The sequence below is a fragment of the Vanessa atalanta genome, chromosome 30 (genome assembly GCF_905147765.1).
Source record: "Vanessa atalanta chromosome 30, ilVanAtal1.2, whole genome shotgun sequence".
NCBI classification, from domain to species: domain Eukaryota; kingdom Metazoa; phylum Arthropoda; class Insecta; order Lepidoptera; family Nymphalidae; genus Vanessa; species Vanessa atalanta.
This window is the reverse complement of record NC_061900.1, coordinates 3,183,185-3,190,374: the sequence shown is the minus strand read 5'-3', so window position 1 is coordinate 3,190,374 and position 7,190 is coordinate 3,183,185. Positions and strand designations below refer to the sequence as shown.

Genomic DNA, 7,190 nt, shown 5'->3' with positions numbered 1-7,190 from the left:
ATGTACGAGGACATCGCAAAGGCCCTCAACAACACCTCGAAGGCCCACTGCAATGTTGTTATGGGAGACTTTAATGCTAAAGTGGGAGTACAAGATAGAAGTGAATCGAACGTCGGACCTTACGGCTTAGGCTGCAGAAATCACAGGGGGCAAATGCTGGTAAGCTTTCTCGAAGCGCAGGGGCTCTTTTTGATGAATTCTTTCTTTGAAAAGAAGCCCCAGAGGAAGTGGACCTGGCGAAGCCCCGATAACGTGACAAGGAACGAGATAGACTATCATTTCGAATAAAAGGCACATATTTAGAGATGTCTCAGTGATCAACAGGTTTAATACCGGTAGTGATCACCGCTTGGTTAGAGGCACTCTAGATATCGACTTCAAAGCCGAAAGATCGCGAATGATGAGGTCTACTCTCCGACCTACCATGCTCCAGGCTGCTCAAGGCTCCGAAAAGTTCCAAATGGAGCTTCAAAATCAATTCACCGCGTTGGAAACCGTAAGCAGTATTGATGAGAAAACCGACACGCTGGTCAAAATACTACAAAACACATCCCGCAAGTGTTTTCCGCCACAGAAAAGAGACAGCGTACCAAAACTCTCTGCTGAGACACTCGAGCTCATGAGGAAACGACGGGAACTACCATCGTTTTTGTCAGATAAGGCCTTAAACCGAACAATAAAAACGCTGACGCGGCGCGATCTTCGATGCTCCAATACCCGCGCCATCAAGGCTGCGATTGAGCAAAATCGGGGATCGAAAGTGTTCGCTCGCAAGTTTGGGAGGCCACGTCTGACGAAACTTAAAACTGAAAATGGTAAGGTCGTTACCTCAAGGCCTGAGATCGTCGGAGAAGTAGAGAGGTTTTATGGGCAGTTGTTCTCTTCAAGATCGGGTAAACCTGTGGGAATCAGTATTGATGACCAGCGCGCCCCTCTTACGAGAGCGAGTTAGGGCGGCTCTAGAACAGCTTAAAAACAACAAAGCTCCGGGAGATGACGGAATCACAACAGAGTTGCTTAAGGCAGGCGGGACTCCGGTCCTGAAAGAGCTAGCAAACCTCTTTAATTCCGTCATCCAACATGGCAAGACCCCGGAAACGTGGAGCGGGAGTGAGTGACTGTTCTTCAAAAAAGGTGATAAAACCCTCTTGAAAAACTACAGACCAATCTCCCTCCTGAGTCACGTGTATAAGCTGTTCTCAAGAGTCGTCACGAACCGTCTCGCCAGACGACTTGACGAGTTCCAGCCCCCAGAGCAAGCCGGCTTTCGATCAGGCTACAGCACCGTAGACCACATCCATACTGTTCGGCAGATTGTGCAGAAGACCGAAGAGTACGTATGCTTAGTACTCTAAGCTTGGTACTCACGAACAAGCTTTTTAAATTTTTTTATTAGCTTTGAGAAGATAACAATGTGATTCCAAAATCAAAGATGTGCCGCATGCATTAAAAAGCCATGAGTGTTGTTTTTGCCTCTAATAAAAATGTTGGCTCATTTGCTTGCTTCAAAGGACCATGCCGAGGAAAGAGAGTTAGCCGAGCACAAGGAACATGGTTTGAAAATGTTAAAATAACATTGACATAAGTTTTTTTTTTGATGTATGTCTATGCTAATAAGTGGAGCTATTCCATGGCCATTAAGGAAGATTTCAATGACACCGAACAATGCCAATCTAAAGCTACAATCTGCGACTGGTATAACTATTGCAGAGAAGCTGTGATAATATACCGGTTGGAGAAACAAACTTTCATCGGTAAAATTGGTGGACCGGGGAAAATAGTCCAAATCGATGAAAGGAAATTTGGAAAAAGAAAGTATAATAAAGGTAAGCTATAAGTATACCAAAATAAACACAACACAAACTCATAAATTATTGCAAGCAATTTTAAGTTTTTTCTCTTTCTTTCAGGTAGGCATATTGAGGTTCATTGGGTCCTCGGCATGATAGAAGATGGAAGTGAGGACCTTAGGCTTGAGGTCTGTCCGGAGAACATAAAGTCTGCTGATGTTTTGATGCCCCTAATAAAAAAGCATGTTGCTGAAGGCACCATCATCCATACCGATTATTGGCGAGCATATGACGGATTTCAAAATCATAATTATATTCATAAAAAAGTTAATCATATTGATCCTGAAAATCCGTTTGTTGCCGCAGATGGCATGCACACACAAAGAATAAAAACACAGTGGTGTTTCATCAAAAGATTTTATGCAAAGATAACTACAATAATTGGGATAATTTTGCAGACCTTATTGTGGAATACTTATGGAGACGACATGTTACAAACAAAAAAGAAGATCCATATATAGAACTGTAGTGATATGTACAATTAAGAAGGAGTGTTGAGCGAGTAAAAGTTGAAGAGAAAGAGTTTATAGATAGAAAAGACAGTTTATTGAAAGTCACAAGCACACACACACTAAAAGTCAGAAGAAGAAGAATAAGTTTAGAAGAGGCACAGAATTACACAGAGACAGTTACAAATTATAAATTATAAAAATAGGACGCGGCGGATACAATTTACTCAGAATTTCGAATTGAGTTAATAGCGTGTAAGCGTACAGCTGACTGCCCGATCGGCCGGTGCATCGTCCATCGGCGCGGCGCAAGCGCCGCCCCTTTGTGACGTACCGTTCGAGACAATGGGTCCGGGCAGAGGCCGATCTATTTATTTACTACTAATAAATATGTTTGCGTGACCGCTTTACATACAAATAAATATGTGTATGATTTTACAATATATTTTTTTATCTTTATTTATTTTTACAAATTATCTATTTTTTATAATAACATATTTTTTTGTAATTTTTATATTTTTTTATTTTTTATATTTATGAAAATACATAATTATCCTACAGAACTAATAAATGCGATAAAATATGTATATACATAATAAATGTAAAATTAATATAATTGTTTTATTATTGGAATACCGTAAAATAGAAGTTGAAAGCTTGGACTTGTACACTTGACTTTTTATTGAAAGTTAACTCAAAACTGACTATTTTTACTTTGACTCCATGTGGTCTTGTCGGCTTTACCCCTAGAATGCTTTTAAGAAATTGCTTTATTGCGTTAGAATTATAAGATTAGTTTTTGCCAATTTCTCAAGAACGGCGCAACTTCGCAAGATGATAATCCGGGGGATAGGGAGAATAGACCCCGCCCCCCTCTTTTCCTCCCTCCTGGAGCCGTTTACTAAAACGCAACCGAACAAACACCTTCTGCAGGGTTGGTAAAGCAGATTTGAGGATAAATCTAATTATAATGTTAAGATTTCAAAAAAGCCGAAAGTTTTTAAACCGATATCGAAATGACCATTTAAAAAAAACCCAATGCCAAAGATTCATTATGAAAAGATCGAAGATCTCAGGAAACACACTTATGCGTGGTAAACAGTTTTATAATTCAGATACAAATAAAGCGCTTAATGTCTTCAAAACTAGCAAAAAATACAAGTGTGCTTCAACCTACCACCATTCCAACGGAAGTGCCTTTAACGCAGGCAAAAATAACCGATGTTGAGAAATCGTTGGCAAATCATTTTGGATTAAAATGGCAAGAAAGACAAGATTTACAATTTTACTTAGGTATTGTTAGAAGGCCATTTGTGAAGGCAATCAAGATTTAGAAGTAAGTTTTTTCGAAGGGATAGCAGAAGAATCACGTCTTAAAAACATAAGGATAAAACAATAAAAGCAATTATTTCACTTAAAAGAAAATTTATAACAAGATTGTTGTAACATTGTTGTAATTGTTATAACAATGTTATTGTTTAACGGTCTTATTCATAATAAAACACTTATCGAAGGTATAAACCTATATTAGTTAAAACGTCATTTAAGCCTATCAGACGTTCGATAAAAATCTTTATTCAAAATCGTTCGATAAACCTCCTATAACTATAATGCTGTTATTGTACATAATATTGCCATTCGGTAAAAAAAAATGGTAAAATATGAATGGTGGAAAATAGTTTCAACATTTTTTTTACCTGTGGACAGATTCAAATTAAAACAAACGTATCTTTTGTCAAACATCGCGTCATTCTCACTATATAATTTAAATCGACGGTTAAGAATCAATAGTGTCTATCTCAGTTTTGGCTGTTTTCACTTTTTTAACATTTACAGTCTCGTTACAAAAAACTAAATAAACCTTGGTTTAAACCTGGACTAACTAGTCCAGGTTTATCTGAAAAACCATGGTCTAAATTCATTCGTATTACAAAACTTAGTAAAACCATAGATTTCTTAGTACTGCCATTTGAACCATTCTTTAAATATCCACCACAGATTAATTCATATATCGTTCGTTCATTTTGATATCATTCTATAATAACGTTCCGTATGCTTAGAAAATAAAACGATTCAATGTTTTGCTAATGATTAAATTACGTTTACGACTGATGAAAGTAATTGAAACTGTTATTTTGTATAGACGTCGCTTGTAGTTTTATGTTTTACCACATTATTTAATGTATCTTAACTTATAATATACGTGTAACGAAACGCAAGTCTCGTTCGTAAGTAGTTTCGCGCGTAATTTGAAACCGGAGCAACAAGGGGTGAATTTTGCTAATTTCGTCTTGCACTCGTACACTATTTTAAAGTCATTTCGTGATGAGTCAGGAAAAAAGGAAACGTTCTGAGAATTGGAGCACTGAAGAAAAAGTAAGTACTTAAACATAAATTACTTCAAACTTGAAATCAGTCCTTAAATAAATTATGTACCTAATTCTAATATAAAATTTATAGGATATACTACGTGAGATGATTGGGCAGTCACACCACATTATAGAAAATCGGTGTACAAAAGCTTCCTCCAACAATAAAAAAACTCAAGAGTGGAAAGATATAACAAAGAGGTGTTTACATTTTTAAAACCTACCGTACCTATCCTTATTATGCGTTACTTTCTCAACAAAAATTATCAACATTGATTAAATATTTTCAGATTAAATGAATTGACGGGAAAGTGTAGGTCAGACGGTGATGTCAAGTTAGCGTGGAAGAGGATGAAGCTCACAGCTAAAGCCAACTTGTCCACTCATTGGCAAGATTTAGGAAAGACGGGGGGTGGGAAGCCCAAGTCGCCTTCACGGGAAGATCTAGCCACAATAAATATTGTTCCAGGCGATTTTATTGCCGAATATAATAATTTTGATAGTGATGCTATGAGACCTGTGGTAATAATACACACTATTTATTAATAAAATTTATATCTAATCATTAATACTTGTAGGCTGAGTTGAATGTTTTGGGCCACAAAAACATTGAAATAGAAGCGGGGCCAAGTACAGCTGTACCATTACTACCATATTAGGTCTTAAAGAAAATAATGAGGTACAGGCTGAAAAGGGCCAGGGTAAATATAAAATATATAATTTTGTACTATTTGTACCATTGTAATACTTACATATACATGAGATGAAATTAAAGGATTTAATTTTCATTTTATTAACTATAAATAATTATAATTCTTTTAGGTACTTCAAATAATGTAAATGTGGAAACTACTACAAAAAAAAGAGTTTTATGTACAAATAGTAATTCAAAAAACAAGGAAGTAACATAAGAATACATTCATATTACTTGCTTTATGGGTGTTTTTCACAAAAAATGACCCTAGCAAAATCGGACTGTCCCACAATTTTAAGCATTTCTATTTTAAGTTTTTTTATATAGGACATATGGAAGTGATATTTTGTATGATTTAGGTAACCGTTTCAAAATCGATTTTAATTAAAAACTACCACAAAAAGCGAATAAATGTTTATATATTTAAAAAAAAGCAAAATAGGAAGTGAAAATTTCGTGTGTCCCACGGTACTTTCAGGGATTTCAAATACATCTTACTTATAGAAAAGTAGTTTTTGAGTAAGTTTAAATGTTTTAACGTAGTCTCTGTATGTCTTTAAGTGTCTTTGCAGTCATTATATGATAAATTTATAGTTTATTTATGAAAAATATTTTTATTTTATGTTGTCCTACGAAAACCCTAGTACCGGAAAATCCGGTTTCGTCACGGTAAATTTGATATCTTACACAAGACAAAATCTACTAAATTTAGTTTTATCTGTCTTCCTGGCAACATTATGATCGTAACATTCTTCCGTCATTGCTATTAGAACGTCAGTTGCGACAAAATCTGAGACGAAAGTGTCGGTGTGTCAGGCGTGCAGAAAAAGTTTTCTGGATAGTAACCTATGTAAGTGGTCTATGTAATTGTCATTCTCCTAAAACACATATTTTGCTTGACCAAGACGAAGACGCATTAATTGCAGTAGACTTCGGAATAACTGAAAAAACCTATCATGCATCCAACTTTCTAGCACATGATCATAATCAGAATCTGACTATTGAAAAAAACCCAAGACTGAAAGTTGGTGAAATATCTTCTATTCAAGATAATTTGACCCAGGAGGAAGACTTGGTTCAAACCATTACCGCTAGTTTAATTCACAGTGATGCCCAAAAAAATGAATGTCAAGAACCCATTGGAAATAATTATAGTTCTCAGATCGATGATTTTTTTTCTATCGACCCAAGTGTTTTGATTGATGTGACCAACGTAATTGACCTAGAAGCTTTGGATGTATCTACTTTCATACCACCAAATGAAGTATTGCCCTGCAGTCCTGAATGCAATATTGATGAACCTGGTACTTCTAAAGGCTTAAAACGAAATTTTGATTCAGAGATTTTTAATATATCTAGAAAACGGGCAAATGTAATGACACCGGTAAAAAGCGATGGTTATGAAACCGGTAGAGGCACCTGGAAATCTAGATCACTAAAAACGGTAGTTTCAAGGTACTTTTTATGCCATTTATGTAAATGTCATAAAATTTTTTGTACCTAACGATATGACTCGTTGCATTGCTTCCAAAAACTGGGTGTGCAGTTTATGTTGTGGCCATCCTTCAATTATTGAGTATATTTGCGACATATGTTACGGACCTGAATAGTACAATAATTGTAATGCGTACTAAGATCTCACATACGCAACTTAAGTAAAATAATTATAATGTAATAGTTGATTCAAGTAGAATATTTAAGTTCCTATGATTCCAAATGTGATTGTGATTAATAATATAAGAATAACTTTAAAATAATCACCAACGACTCAGTTGATACTCATAATATAAGTTAAAGTGATGAATATAATTATGTAATAGTCTCAAAC

General features: G+C 35.7%; 1 pseudogene; it reads left to right on the top strand.

Annotated features, from left to right (window-relative positions):
- Positions 1-952, top strand: LOC125075411 (annotated as a pseudogene).
- The last annotated feature ends 6,238 nt before the right edge of the window (positions 953-7,190 follow it).